The following is a 16,018-nucleotide window of genomic DNA, read 5'->3' as shown; positions in this document are numbered from 1 at the left end:
AACGTCACTTTTTCCGAGAGCCGCCGCACGACTCCTGTGAGGAACACGCTGCGGTTGTAGCGCCGTCTTTCCCCTAGTTGGGCTTCGGGGCGCCGCGGCAGCCCGGGGCCTCCCGGGACATCTGCCCGACCCTTGCTGCCTCGGTGAGGGCTGCCAAGACGGCCTCGTTCTCCTCGTATTCCTGGAGTCTGTCGGTCGCAGCTGGGCGTGGAGTGCGACAGCGAGGCCGCTGCTGGCTTCCCGCCCTTCGCAACGTTAGAGCCGGCCCTGGCGGCGTCCTCAGCCGCATTAGCCCTCGTCTTTTCGCTTTTAGCGCCCTGCCCTTAGCAACGCAGCACTCGGCTTTTTAGATTTTAGCACCCCGGTCTTCGCGACATTAGTGCCCAACGCTCTTAATGCCCAGCCATGACACCCATCCTTGGTCAGAGGCCCATGGGACGTGGTAAAAACAACGGAAGCCTTGTACCCTGAGCCCCTTCCCTCCTCTCCACCGTCACCGAAGCCATCGTGGTCGCCATAGGAACACACATCCAAGGCAACGGCTCCCCCTCGCCGTCTCTCCGGGCCAAAACGGATCCTCGGGGGACCGCGGTCCATCATCAGGCGCCTGCATTTATACATCCCGCATTTTCACAATAATAAGCTCAATTATACCCATCATATTTCGAGAGCGATAATTAGTGTTAAATTCGGCCTGGACCGCCGTAGCGGAGTCTGCGGTCTCGGGGATTTTTTAGCACCCCGGCCGTACGGAGAAGCGCGCCGCGCTTTATTAAAAGCGAATAAGAATGAGGCCGGCGAGTTGCTCAAGATAAGCAAAGACACGATAACACTTTCTAGCACTTATTAACTTCGTACTCTGCAGCGCAGATGCGACCCCACAACGTTTTTTTTCTTCTTTTTTCGCCCGAATGTGTTTTTCCCCAAAACAGAAATTAACATAACTCGCCGGCCCGGATCACGTGCTCCGCTTTTCATCTCGGCGCGTGCGGCCGCGCGCATCCCGGCTCTGACCCATTTCTCCGCCGCGGCTCGTTGCCACGGGAGCGCGGCGACGGCGCTCGCTATCGCTCCGTAGGCCTGCGGTCCCTCCGGAGCGTGACTCACGCGTGTGTGTCTGCAGACGCGGCGGCGCCCCCCTCACCGGAGGAGAAGGTTCGCTTACAGCTGGAGGCGTCGCTACCTCTATCTGCCAAATGAGCTTTGAGCCGAGGAGCTGTGCCGAATGCCAGAGCCGGCGCTCTCCGATCCGACATCCTCCCCCCGGACTCGAGAACGTAACACAAACGCGATCGACTGACCGCTCGCTCTACGTCGCATCGCACCCGTGGAGCCAGAGCTCCCCGTGCAGATCGGTAACACTCGGCAGTGTTAATTGTATTAAAAAAACAATGTGTTTACCTCTTTCTAGTCTGGGGGCGAAGCACCACAATAACAAGGAGGAATTTGCAATTAGCTGGGGATATGTCCTACTTTGCAAATAGGGCTTAAAGCGGAGGAAAATAACTTTGGCTGGGAAGAGTCGACCGATGCTGCTGGATCCATGAATCCGAAAGCCATAGAAAGGCCATTAGCAAAGCCCCCCCCCCGCCCCTCCCCCGCAACGCCTACACCTCACTTTCTGATCAATAACAAAGCAGGAGATTTTGCGATTTGATAAACGCGCACGTACTGCAGCAAAGGTGTGCCTTTCCCCGCGTCTTGAGGTAATTTAATGGCCACGTCCCAAGTAAGAGCCTCACTGTTACGTGCAGCATGTTTGTGCGTCTCCATCCGTATTCGGCATCTAAAGCGCTGCATCCCCAGCCTGCCGCATTGTTCTTATTCCCTTCCCTGTCCGAGTCCGAGTGCTGAAATCGCTCGCTTTCTTGGCCCCGTCCCAGAGTCCCAGGGCTCGCACACTCATACAGGCCCGGTCCATTTTGCCCCTCTTGGGGGCAGGCAGGGCGTGGGGAGGGAGGGCCACGTGTGAACTCGCAGAGAGCCTTTCTGTAGTCAAGTGGAAAATGTGGGCCGCTTTGACATGAAAAGATTGCGGGTCTCTTGTCGATGTCACTCCGATGTGCCCACGCTGATGGAGGCGGACAGCGGAGTAAACAGAGTGCAAATTGCGCAAGGAGCATGAAAACGTCAAGGCATCGCCCACCCCGGGGGAACACCGGCGGCGAGGCGCCGTGGCCCTTCCGTGGGGAGGGTCCGAGCTTGAAAGAGTTGGGCTCGTCGACGGGAGCCCGTGGATCAGGGGCTCAGAACTGAAATGAGATATTTAGGTGAAGAGATTTACACTGAAATGATGAGCAGAAAGAGAACGTGCAGGAAGCCGTATACACATATGATCCCCTGTTCTGCTCTAGGAATAACCCAGTTTGCGTAATTTTATTGTGATCTGCTTTCTCAGCCATGAGGACCGAGATGGGGGGTTCATCGGCATGGAGCTCAGCTCTCCAGTTCCAGGGGTGGTTACGGTCTGCCCTTCTCGCCTCAGCAGAAGCATTCAGAGGAAAGAGGATATACATCAACGAAAAGAGAGCCGCAAGGCTCAGGAGATCCCGCGAAGACAGATTTCTCAGGAATTCCGGCCTGGCTGGGGGCAGAAAGCAAGGGGTCACTGGGGTGGTAGCATTAGTGGAGGTGAGGACAGGGTTATATTTACAATTACTTATTCATCAGATGCTTTTCTCCAAAACAGCTTCCAATGAACTCTATGAAGTGTTATCAGCCCACACACCTTATTCACCAAGCTGACTGACACTAGTACTGTACGCTACTTACAATGGGTCACTCATCCATACATCAGTGGAACACACACACACTATGGCTGAACCTGAACAGCATGTCTTTGGAGTGTGGGAGGAAACCAGAGCGCCCAGCAGAAACCCACACAGACATGAGCAGACCATGCAAACTCTATACAGACTGAGTGGGGATCGAACCCACGCCCTCTCACTGCGAGACAGCAGTGCTAGTCGCTGCGTCACCATGCTGCCCCCACATTTAGGGTTACAGTGAAGAAGAGGCACCAGAGTAGAGGGGAGTTTAAACACTGCTGTAAAAAAGAGAGGTCGTTGACTCGACTAGCAGTGTTTACCTATTCATGAGTTTCCCAAGAGGTTTTTATATCTGCTGTGTTTTCCTGCATTTAAACTAGGGCCCTCCCCCTACAAAGACTTTGTTTTCTATTCCGCATTTACTCAGTCCCCTGGCAGCATCTGGACGTCCTCCCGGCCCCGAGTCCAGAGTCGCCGCTCGGCCAGTGCAGCCAGCACCTTCGCTTTCCTCATTCTTGGTCTCCTTTAAATGATACCCTCCGCCACTATAACAAGCTGTGAAATTGCACGTCGGCTCCCGGCAGCAGCAGGACTCGGTGGGGGTTTCGGGCTGGAGGAGGAGACCGTTACCCTGCGCGCTTTCGCTGGAACGCTGCGATAAAGCCGCACCTGCTACCAGAAGGGTTCTAGTTCCAATCACGAGGAAGGGTCGTCTTCCATAAGGTTGAGCCAGAGAACATTTTTTTTTTATTCTAGCATATTTCACCGTGAGGGGGACGCGGTGGTGCAGTGGGTTGGACCACAGTCCTGCTCTCCAGTGGGTCTGGGGTTCGAGTCCCGCTTGGGGTGCCTTGCGATGGCCTGGCGTCCCGTCCTGGGTGTGTCCCCTCCCCCTCCGGCCTTACGCCCTGTGTTGCCGGGTAGGCTCCGGTTCCCCGTGACCCCGTATGGGGCAAGCGGTTCTGAAAATGTGTGTGTGTGTGTATTTCACCGTCCAGACGGAAAATATTTTTCCGGCATGTTATTTGGCACCAAATGTTATATTGCACACTTCTTGCATTTTGATCTCATGCTTATGTCACGAGCAGAGTTTGCATTTTTTCCAGCATTCGGACCCTACGGTGAACTTTCACAGCAAACCTTAACGTGCAGCACCTGTCCGCTACTCCACCTGCCCTTGGGGGGTCTCTTTATTCATCAGGTGAGGCAGGTGATATTAATGGGGACTTTGCATGGACACTTTATGTGCCAATACAGAAGGGCTTTGGATGCTCGGTCGGTTGATTAAAAAAAAAGTTTTCATACCTTTCAGGTGATCTTTGCTACTTTCTCCTCTTTCCGCTTGATATGTTTTGGCAGAACAGTCAGAGTGTTTTGTTCTCTAAATGTTCCCTGTCCAGGCTGCCTAAAGGGGGCCTGGGGCACATGGTGAGCTGAGGTGCTGGAGATCACCTGCTGTTCTGGTTACCCAACAGCCCCCACTGTCAGCTCTGGGCTGAGCACCATAGGAGAACAGCCTGGATAGTTTTTAAGGGTGTGTGTGTGTGTGTGTGTGTGTGTGTGTGTGTGTGTGTGTGTGTGTGTGTCTTCTATTGTTTCTCATTAAGTCATTATTTACCTGACTCTGTTCTCCAAGGTTTCACTTGAATACAAAGCTACTTTCACTGATTTTCCCATTTATACAGCAGAGTATTTTTACTGGAGTAATTCATGGTAAGCGCAGTGGGAGCAGGAATTCAAACCAGTGACCTTCAGTACAGGGAAAAAATGCTAAACGGGGCAGCACAGCGAGTAGCGCTGCTCTCTCGCAGCGCCTGGGTGGTGCGAGAGGGCAGGGGTTTGACCCCTGCTCAGTCTGTGTGGAGTCTGCATGTTCTCCCCTTGTCTGTGTGGGTTTCCTCCAGGTGCTCTGGTTTCCTCCCACACTCCAAAAACATGCTGTTCTGTTTCCCCCATAGTGTGTGAGAGTGTGTGTGTTCCACTGATGCATGGATGAGTGACCCAGTGTAAGTAGTGTATCTAGCAGTGTAAGTCACCGCGGTGAATAAGGTGTGTGGGCTCATAACACTTCATAGAGTTCATTGGAAGCTGCTTCGGAGAAAAGTGTCTGATAAATAAATAAATGTAAATGTAAACATGACATTACCCACCAGGCCTAACCTACTTACCATTCTATCCATCCACCAACAGAGAGCAGATTTTTGTGTTTTCGGGTTTTCCGTCGCTTATGCGGCATTAAAGCTCTTAATGTGACAAACAAGCCGGCGCCTGCTAACTGTTCCAGCGAATCATTCCTCGGTGGATTTCCGCTCTGCTGAGACACATCTCCATCAGGTCCGTCTCGCTCGTCCAGGAGCCAAGAGAGCAGAGCGCTGACTAAACACTTGGCTTCTCAGCCGACGCATCTCGGCGATGTTCCGGGATTAGACCCCGGAGCGAATCGTTCGCCGCATCTCCCGTCGCCGATCGCCGGCTCGTCGGGTTTCCGAAGGCAGCGGGCGCCTCCCGGACTGTCTGCTGGCCCAGGTGCGGCCCAGCGCCCTCGCCGGCGCCCTCCTCCGTCCATCCGTCGGCACAACTCAGAAAGGTCCTAAAAACGCATGAACCCGTGTAAAGACCCGCTGCACAAAAGCCCGTGAAATAAAGGCATAAATAATAACTCAGCGGGGAGATCTAAAAGCCTCGGCTTTCGCCTCAACGCACTTTTCCCCCTCGCAAAACAACACGAGCAGCGAGGGCTCCTGGGAAAAGCTTTCTGAAGCGTCCCCATTGTTGGTGTGTGTTTTTTTCTCTCTCTCGACATTATTTTCTTACGCTTATTGTCAAGGAGCGCCGATACCGCAGAGCACCGTGGGCTTCTGGGAAACGCGCGTATGGTTCCGTTGGGTGACATCGTGGGTCATTATGTTTTAACCCATCTCGGTGCGATCTGGGTGCCGTCAGCATGCAGCCTGGAGCTCAGAGACGGGAGTCGCTGCGGTCGGTCCGGGTCACAGCCTTTCAGTTCCAGGACTCTTGGTCTTTGACGGAAACACGTAGACCCGGTTTGAGCGCAGCCGCCACGTCACACGCCGCAGACAGGCAGAGAGCGACGGCGCTGTGGACCGTAAGACGCGTCTCTAAGAAAGCAGGGAAAAAGACAGGATCAAAACCTATACCGTTTTCAATGGTTATTTAAACCCTTTATTGTTATTAACTTTGTGTCCCCATTTCCAGGGATTTTCCTCCCCCAGCCTCAGCGCCACTTTTTTTTTTAATGCCGAATATAGGTCAGACGCCTTAAACACTTTCCATGAATTGTTAATGGGACGGGGCCGCTCTTCAGACGAGCTGCAACCTTTTCAACGTGTCAAGCGACGGGCGCCACGACGAGCCACTCGACTCATGCGGAATGAGAGCGCCCACAAAGGAGTTGGTGTTTGAGGCCCCTCCCCCCCAGCTCTGACAAAACAGGACCCCCACATCACAAAAGAGAGGAATACGGGGGCTTGCGTCTTCGAAGGGAGCCCAAATGTAAGGGAGGAAGGCATCAGTGACGGGCTTTTGAACTGCTGTTCGACGCGATTTTTGTCTCGGCACCCACTCGTCTTCATTCGTAAATAACTATCAATTAAGACAACACAATACAATATGAAATATTATCATTTTAACGTGTGACAGACCTTCGAGATCTCTTCTGTCTCTCGTTTGTTTTCTTGAGAAGTATCATATCATGACCTTAAACATGTGTAGAATCAGACCTCATTTTGTTGCCGTTGTGTCGGTGATTACTGAGTACTCGCCAGTACTTTCTGATTACTGGAGCCCTGCTAAAGCCTACATGACTGCCTTTCCTTACAAAGGAACGTCTGAAGTATTTAATCAGAAACGGACCGATTTTCAAGGGCCCCACCTGGACAGTTGTGTTCTAGAATCTTCCGTGGAGCACAGCACTGAGGAATGTACGGAAGGGCTCTCCAAGCTTTCGGTCCGGCCTGGACACTAGGGGCTGGGTTGACCTTTCAGTCTCTTAGAATCGCCCGCCACTTCGCCTTATTAATACGTGTTCAGATTGTGTCACGAAGTCCAGCCGAACTATAAGGCCACATTCGGTCAGAGACAGCAAAGCTAGCCATGTCATTGGTCATAACCGTAGAAACTCGCAACCTCATTGGTCCAAGGTCACACAGTAACAGAGAAGCCAGCAGTGTGATTGGTTCTACAGTCAGTGACAGAGAAAGAAGCACAGTCCACAGTGAGACTGTTACAGAGCCAACAGTCCCATTGGTCCACAGTCAGGGAGGTACTAAACAAGAAACACTCTGATTGGTCCACAGTCAGATGTAACAGTGAAGCCGGTAGTCTCACTGGTCTCAGTCAACAGCTACTGAAAATGAAGCACTCTGATTGGTCCACAGTCAGACTATTATAATAATCTTGAAATCACTTCTGAAGGTTACAGGTAACCGATACCATTTAAGCACAGGTGTTAAATGGACTCTTTTTGTCTTAGTCCGGAGTCAGGCCGCAGAATTCGACACCAGCTGAAGTCCATCGGTTAGCTTTTTCGGGAGACAACCATAAACAGCATCACAGCGATCAAACTTACCAGCTTGAGTCAACTTCCCAGCATCACAAAAAGGCCTTACTTTCATAATATTTCGAGTGGCATCTCATTACATGATTACAACTTGTCCAACACCGCAGGCAGAGAACATTCCAGAAGGGCTGCGTGCTGGAATCAACGGGAAACGTGTTCTGTCTGACCCAGGCGACAGACGACATCTCAGGGTTCCAGGAGCACACGTTGAGCCACTGACACGTTCGGCCTGCAGGACGCAGACATATGGGACTGGGACCCAAAACTGGCCGAGGTCCAGTGAGAGCACGACCTTATACCGACCTTTCTCAACAGCTCATCATACATATTTCAATACTTAAAACATGCTGGTCTTATAAGCTGAGTCAAGACATTTTCCGCTGCTTGTCAGAGGAGCTGCGATTAGCATCTCAGCCGATTCCAAAAAAACACCGCGCGGGGCTACGCGGCCTCCGACTTTTTGGTCCTACCTGAATTGTGACCTCAGATGACCTCTGCATGGAGCTCTGGTCTTGCTGCGTTGGTCCGATTTGATTCCTGATTTGATATTAAACCATTCTTTTTCCTCATATTTACTTAACACCTCACGTCCAAACCTAACACGCTCTACTTAAATCACGGGTACATCTTGAACTGTACATAATATTTTACATGGATCCTCAGCACAACCTCTTGGTAGTCTTTGAGCTCCGCAGTTAATTCCTTATTTGGCTGTGCCCAACGCGATATACAGCGTTTGGTTTGTACACTAAGCGACTCACCATGATCTACCCAATAATACAGCTAAGTGTTTCTTACTGTATCGATCCAGGGTAAGTTCCATGATTAAGAGAACTGCTTTGGAGCTGCATTTGATCGAGGCACCTTCAGATCCCAAAGCAGCAGCCCGAGCTATTGGACACTTGGGTAGGGTAAGTCCTGTCGAGCCATCGTTTTTGTGATAAGGCAGGGTACTGGAGTGGTTTACCATCGCCTTCTTCAGCGCGTGGTCTTTGGATTTCAAAAACGGGATAGCATGCACAGTCCATACAGCGTAATCCAGATTCGAGCCGACGGCCAAACACGCATCTCAAGCACTACGAGGCACGAGCGTTACTGTTGCGCCACTTGCTTTGTTAAGCCCGTTTAATTCTGCGCATGTTGGACCGAGCAGCAGGCCCGGGCCGACTGTAGACGCAGAGAAGCGTCCGCACTGAAACAGGTCTAAAGAGCCGTATCAGAGGTTCCTCCGCACTCTGCAAGGTCAACCGTCTGCTAGGTATGCAAAGGCGAGACATCGCTTTTTCATTTACATCATCCGTGACATGTTAGTGACCCCTTCCAAGGCGCAGATAATGTGCTGCTTTGATTAGGCCCGTCTCCTGATTGAGTTTATCGCCACATTTCCATCCCGAAATTGCTGCCGCCTTTGCCTTCGCCACACAGCTCCTGTGAAAAGGAAGTAAGCTTCTTATTTGGGAAGGTAATCACATTATTAGGCTTGGCTTGGGGGGGGGGTTCCATTTCATGTCATTTTACTCGTTCTGACGCTCTGAAGTTGGTGGATTACCTCCAGTAAGTAATTTATTGAGCTCTTTTCTCAGGGCGCCTTTTGAATCTCATTGATTGGGAGAGGGGTTGTCATTGATTAGACAAAGAGCCCCATGTGGTTGGGCTTTCATATGTGCCGCGGCGCCCCCCCCAAGCCAGGTTGATTGAACGCCTGTTAATGAGCCTCACCTTCAGCCCGTCTTCACTTCAGCTGCCTTCTACACACTGACCCTCCGATGACCAACAGGAGGTGCTCTGTGGGACAGATTGGTCTACGGTGTCCTCCACATCCACTTATCAGACAAGTCCTTAGCGAAATTTTACCATAACGGATTGTGCGATTTCGGAGGGAAAGCACCGGATCACTTGTTCGGGGGAAATCATCTGTTAATAGGGCAAACGGAGACAACAGCTAGGGACGAAAACACACATATGACGCACGTCAATAAAAGTTGAGTGTAAAGTGTCTTATGTGAGGACAAAGAAGTAGAAGACAACACAAACGCAGTGGAACACATGTCCAGCTCGTCTCCTCTGCCGTCATGCACAACCCAAGTTCTTCACTTCCCACATCGCACCGCACCTTATTCATTCAGCAGTAAGTCACCGATTAAACTCTTCAGGTATGAGTTTCCATTTATTCGTTTATCTGACGCTTTTATCCACAGAGACTTACAATCTTAAGCCACTTAGAATTATTTATCCATTTATACAGCTGGGTAATTTTAGTGGAGCAATTTAGAGTAAGTACCTTGCTGCAGGGTACTACAACTGGAGGTGGGGTTCGAACTTGCAACCTTCGGGGCCAAAGGCAGCAGCTCTAATTTACTTTTATAGCTATTGATAGCCATCATCATTATCATTACACATTCACTTGATGGTATAACCATCATTATTGCATTTATGTTGTGCTATTTCTGAGTCTTGTGTGTTTGGGGAGGACGATGGTGATGTCTGGAAATGCGGGAACTCGGTAATTTTTCCCATTTAAAATTAATGGAAATAGAATGTCTTTTTAACAGAAATGAACCTCACAGAGATCTTTTGGTAAAAAAATTAAGTGTGCAATGAGTACAATGTGTACCTGGTGGCATTAGCCAAAGTGATTAAAGAGGTATTTTCATCTGAAAGAAATTATTAACCCTTGTCTTGCTCATGACTTTAGACTTAGAGTGTTAGGTGTGTGTCACAAACTGCTCATAATCATGAACCCATTTATAGAGCTGGAATTCTGGGTACCTACCTTGATCTTCAGCAATACAGCAGAAGTGGGACTTGACCCAGCGACCTTCAGCTTGCAAGGCAGCGGCCCCGACCGTCACGCACCCTGCTGGTAGAGCATCATTTTTCAACAGGATCGACATTTTATGGGCAAGCTTTCAAGATGGCACATTGGGCCAGATTTCAGTACCGTGAGCTCTCCGTTTAAACGATGGAAACGAGACACCGTCTACCCAAAACCTTCCCAACTCACGCAGAAGCCCTTGGGGCACAGAGGCGAAGAACGGGGGGCAGAGATACAGACTGTCCAGCCTCTTGACACTCGCATGTCTGCTGTTATTGGACAGAATTTATAAACAGCCGGCAGATGGAAATGAAAAGAAAAGATATTACAGAGGGATGTTTTTTTCTTTTTTTGTTGTCCGGCAGGGCTGGAGCTTTGGCTGCATCCACAATCTCATTATTTCATCAATTCCAAACTTAAACGCACGCACGAGGGAACCACCCTGGGGCGTGCTGGGGGAGTTGGGCTGCTGCCACACAGGCTTTTATCCTGGCACCTTCACACCAGCAGAATTCAATTCTGGAGGACGGGAGATGGTGGGGGTGGGGGGGGGGGGGGTACGGACGGACAGCAACAGGAACGGCTAAAGCGTGTTCCGCAAGGCTGGGCATATCTGTCTCAATTCTGAGATGGGGGGGCAGCTCTTCGGCTACATCTTAAGGAGGAGGAAGGAAAACCGCCAGAGCAGACAGAGGGGGGAAATGATTTTGTCAGGTTTCCTATCATTTCTAAATGTCATTTCTGTGTGGTCCGTGTGGCTGTCGGACCTTTCGATTCTGTTTTCAAATGAGTCGCTCGGGGGAACGGTGAGAGGTGGCGCAGGGGTCGGGGGGTGCTGCCCTTGCGGTCTTTCGAGAGTTTGAAGTTGAAGAAACCCTCTCGCAGACAGGCGCCCGCTGTCTGTAACCGAGGCCTCCGCCGGCCCCCGCCTTCGATCCGCGCAAACAGAATCCGGCGTTCCCGCTTTGGTGGAAAAAACGAAATTTGGATTGAGAAAAAAAGATCCAAATGATGATATGCCAATCGGAAAGAAGGTGCGATGCTGCGGAACGGTCTTCGGAGAGGCTCTGTTTGTTTGAGCGGCGCACGTGCGCGTTCTTACGCTCCGACACGGCGCCCGCTTCGGCACCGTAATTACCGTCTTCGCTTCTCTCGGCCCGGCACACCTGGGAGGGAGAAACGGGGAGACAAAAAAGCACTTTGTTCACGCGCTTCTCACCCGGAGATACCGGCCCCAAATACAAGAGTGGAAGCTTCTCCCTTCCTTTTCATCTATTTCCATATTTCTGCTAGCCTTAGGTAAACACGCGCATTTCCTCGGAGACCTCCGCGGGCCTCTTTTTAACCTCCCCGACGAACCTGCCGTTTGCCGCCGTCTTTCTTCCCTCCCGCTCCGTTCTCTGAACCAAATATAGATGCGTTGCAAGACCGAGCTTTGAGGTTTATTGTTGTAGAAATCTCTCTGCCCGAGTTTGCGTCACCCTCTCGCAGCACGAAGGGAGAAAAGCAGAACGGATGCAGTTAGCTAAACACACAGATAGGTCGAGCGGAGCTGTATCGCGGTGCCTATGAATACAGATTGTGTTACGTCCGCCATCAGCGGCGTCTGCTTGACGTTGTAATTCGATGCGTATATTCTGCCAAATGACACTGAGGAAAGAGAGTTGCTTTACTACTTTATTTAGGAGATCAGGAGAGAAGTGGGTCTGAAAGAGAGGGGCTCTAAACCCTTATTGAATGTTGAGGGAACTCAAACATTTATGCATATGCTTACCCTTTTATACAGATGGGAAAGCCTTACTGTATCACTTCGAGTAAATACCTTGCTCAAGGATACTGCAGCAGGAGGTGGGATTCGAACCCACACCTGCTGAGTCCCAAAGCAGCAGCTCTAACCATTTGGGTACTCTGCGTTACGCTATTCATAGCGCATTAATGGGACAGTTGGGATATCGGACTAGTTATGAGTAAGCGAGGGGGGAGGATAGAGGCCGAGTAGTGCAGCTCATCCCCCAGAATGGGCTTGAACCTCCTCCCTTCCTGCTGCTCCCGGACCACGCAAGGCTGTCATCGGACATTATGGCCATAGGACAACCGCAGTCCCACTGGCGATCATCTGTCCTCTTGGAACACGAGCCCATCCGTAAAGCGACGCTCTTCGTCCTCAGCACGCTACATCGACATGCCCAGTTGCTCTTTATGCCCATGAATTACACTGATTCCTGGCAGCTTTCATTTCATCGCCAGTTATTTCCGCTTCTCTGTAATGAGGGAAGACTTTACCCTGTTGAGGTATGTCCATGTTTTCTGGCACTTTCACAGGCTTCAGACCATCAGATCATTCTGTCTATTTTCACGATGAACCAAAATATCTGTTTAGGGTCCAGAGTTCCCAGTTATAAAATCCCCCCCCATCATATCTCCTATATAAATTCACATTGGTGGAGAAGGTGGGGGAAATGAAAGAAAAGTGACTTACAATGACTTGCCCATTTATAGGTAAGATAATTTTTACTCTCAATTAAGAGTACAGCAGCAAGAGGTGGAATTCAAACATGGGTCCCTCAAGTAGAAGGTGGCAGTGCTAACCACTATCCACTTCTGATAAGAACATAGAGAGGCGTTCTGGTTGTCCAAGCGTTGGTGGAGATCATAAAAGAAGGGCTTTAATGTTAGAAAAGAACTCAGATATTACAAAGCTCTTAGAAAGAAACGAAAGAACAAAGAGTCTCTAGCCACGCACTCTTTCATGAATGTATGTGCTGTACCGCTTTATTTGCAATAGATTATATTTCTTTGTCTTCTAATTTAGCTATGGGTGCGACTGAGTTTTGTAGGTGTTGATAACTGTATTTTATGTGCTCTGCCCTTAAGCAAGTTTCTCTTCTTACAACTGTTGTTCTTATTATGTGAATCGTCACAACGTGATGTTTCATAGGAGCTCAGCTCTCACAATATTGCAGAACTGACTGTAATTCATAGTGGGATACACATCAGTTGGTGCAAACATAGACCAGAGGATGGCGCTGTCCTGCTCGGGGCCAGTTTTCCCACAAGCTGAGAGGCAGGAATAGGGGGACAGTTGGTTGCGTAGTGGTTAGAGCTGCTGCTGCCTTTGGATCCAAAGGTCGCAGGTTTGAATTCCACTTCCAGCTGTAGCACCCTTGAGTAAGATACTCACCCTAAAAAACTTACTCCAATGAAAATACCCAGCTGGATAAACGGGTAAATAGTTGTACTGTACTTTAACATTGTAAGTTTGGAGAAAAAGTGTTAGATAAATGTAAATGATATCCCTTCCATCCTCTCACTAAGCCTATCCATGCCTTGCTGCCCCTGTTATTAGAGAAGAACAACTTGAACAGGCTTTTTCCTCCCCGCTTCATGAAACACCAACGAGGGTGTTGAGCGTTGGGGCAATCGAGGCCTCCGCTGTGTTAATGACCACTCTGTCTCCCTTTTGATGGGCTCAGTGTGCCGATTCCCTCCAGTGGGGGGCGCTGGTGTGCTCTCCGGCAGATGGCCCACTGCCTCTCCAGGTTCTACTGGACCATCAGCAGAGGCTTAACCCAGCATCTGTAAGGGTCAAGACCAGAGTGCTGCGTCTCCACTCTGACCAGCACGGGTGAGTCGCGTGGCTCTGGGCCGCCCTCAGAGCCGGGGGACCATCCAGGGTCGGCCAACGCAATCTACTCATCCTACTCCTTCAAAATACAATAAAAGGCAAACTTTAATTATTGAGCCTGGGATGATTTCTCTTTTACAGTCCAGCAGCAGATTTCACCCCGCAGTCGTGACTTTGTTCGCTTAAATTTAGAAAAACTCAAAGGGTCAAAATTAAAAAAAATCCATAATCCATCATTGGCTTCTGACCTTTTGAGGAAGTTTATTAAAATTAATTGCGCTTAGAAAGACCCAGGGCCTGAGGCTTACACAAATGACAAAAAGAGTGGATTAAAAATGTATGAACTTTCCAATTGGTCCTGGCACCAGAAATAATTGGCGCGTTCGGCAGAGCCGCATTCCCTCCTTAAAGGTTATTCGCTGTGAAAATTGTAGGCCTCCTACCTCCAACACCACAGTGCCTGGCTGTGAGACGTCTGTCGCCAACTGGACCCTCACAGGTTCCTCCGGAGCCTCGAAGTGGTCTGTTCTGGCTCTTCTTCCTTTAACTGGGCTCTGTTCGGACCCCCCTCGTTCCCCCTCCGAGGTCCACACGCCGCCCCCTCCTCCATCCTGCTCAGGAGCTGAAAACACGTCTCTAATTGAAGAGACGCCCTTAGCTCTCAGCAGACCCACTTCTCACACCCCTGGTAAAACACAGAACACACAGGCGGTAACCCCAGTGTAAAGTCAGCGCAACACAGAATGATGCCTTTTTTCTCATAGCGAAGCGTATAAAGCCACTCGTCTCAAAGTGTCAGGCCGAAGGATCCTAAACGTAAAGGGATTAATACTCTGACATGTTATTAAAGTGTCACATGTCTGCTGGAAGCACACCTCTATTCATCTGTTGCGTTTCCCCAAAGCTGCTTACACTGATTTATACAGCATTTATACAACAACTTTCACAGCATCAACCCACCGTTAGTACCTTAGTCAAGGACACCAGAGAAGGAGGTTAGGTTGGAACCCACAACCTCCAGCTTCAGAGATGATGGCTCAAACCCCTATGTCATCTAATTCATGGGCTGTCAAAATCTGCACCTGCTGATACCTTATCTTACTGCTATTTCCACCTCTACACTCACATCACGGTCACACACATTCCTGTAAGTAACTCTATTACACTGTGGATGATTTATTGCATTGTCTTCAAAATTCATGACTAAATGCTTATACTTTGATGTTCAGTACGTTGAACTCGTCTGAAGGAGCACCATCACGTCAAATTCCCTGTATGTGCAAACACACCTGGCCACGAAAGTGTTACCTTAAATTATCTCGTTTAAACTTAGAAATAGACATCAGTTCCATTGATACTGTACAGAAGGAGGATTGCAACAGAAGTGACTTTTGTTTCTCAACATTAAACATCCATCACAGCGGTGCTGGCTGATCACCTGTCCATATTTTCTTGTGGTTTCTCCCCAGGTGACATCACGGAAAGGCCTTGGAGGTGAGAGATGAGTTGCTTTATGAACCCGGCCCCCGACGTGTCACCTACAGCATCACTGATTAGGAATCGGAGCAGGATACAACAGTAAGTCACATCCGTCATCACGTGATACAATGAGACACACGCACACACAATGTGGTCAGCACGGTCAAGGAGTCGGTCCAAATCTCTAGAAGTTACCAAACAAGGCCGTCGGCGCCTTTGACGACCCCTGCGCGTCAGTCCCCGCTGAAAATTTTCACCCGAGTCCGTCTTGCATGGAAAGATGTCAAAGAAATAACAGCATCGTGCTGCCTTTGATGCTTTTGTGTGTCACAGCCTCTTTTGGCCTGCAAAACAAATTTCCCAGTGGACCCTGGTAGAGATAAAGGCATCTTCAAAGGTATGCAAGATTTAGCCTGGAAAAAAAAAAATAAATAAACTAAACGGAACTGCAAGCATCCACCTTCACAGCAGGAGGGAGGAAATATTTAACATATGAAAGGAGGCTTCCCAGTGTTCTTTAAAGAGTTTCAACTGTCCAATTAGCATTGTGACAACAGCAATGATCCACAGACGACCAAAGATCTTGTTTCGCTCATAAGAGTCCTTGACGGTCGGCAGCCACACGAGTCAGGGTAAAAACGAGGTTCACTCTCTATACCTTAACAAGTGGGACCGTTGACACTGGGCAGATTATACAGCGGAAGTGGCTCGCAGTAATGGACACAAGAGTCGCACCGAGGCCCGTCCGGCAA

At 49.8% G+C, this 16,018-nt stretch overlaps 1 long non-coding RNA gene across 1 annotated transcript; it reads right to left on the bottom strand.

Moving 5' to 3' along the window:
• Positions 1–1,767: 1,767 nt before the first annotated feature.
• LOC108927068 (uncharacterized) lies at positions 1,768–6,534 on the bottom strand. The gene is made up of 3 exons (XR_001965528.2): positions 5,583–6,534; positions 4,937–5,358; positions 1,768–2,584 (listed from the first exon to the last, which is right to left on the bottom strand). It is a non-coding gene; the product is annotated as an uncharacterized LOC108927068 (long non-coding RNA).
• Positions 6,535–16,018: the final 9,484 nt, after the last annotated feature.

Source organism: Scleropages formosus, chromosome 4 (genome assembly GCF_900964775.1).
Source record: "Scleropages formosus chromosome 4, fSclFor1.1, whole genome shotgun sequence".
Classification (NCBI taxonomy): domain Eukaryota; kingdom Metazoa; phylum Chordata; class Actinopteri; order Osteoglossiformes; family Osteoglossidae; genus Scleropages; species Scleropages formosus.
The sequence above is the reverse complement of the archived record's forward strand: the minus strand, read 5'-3'. Positions and strand labels throughout refer to the sequence as shown.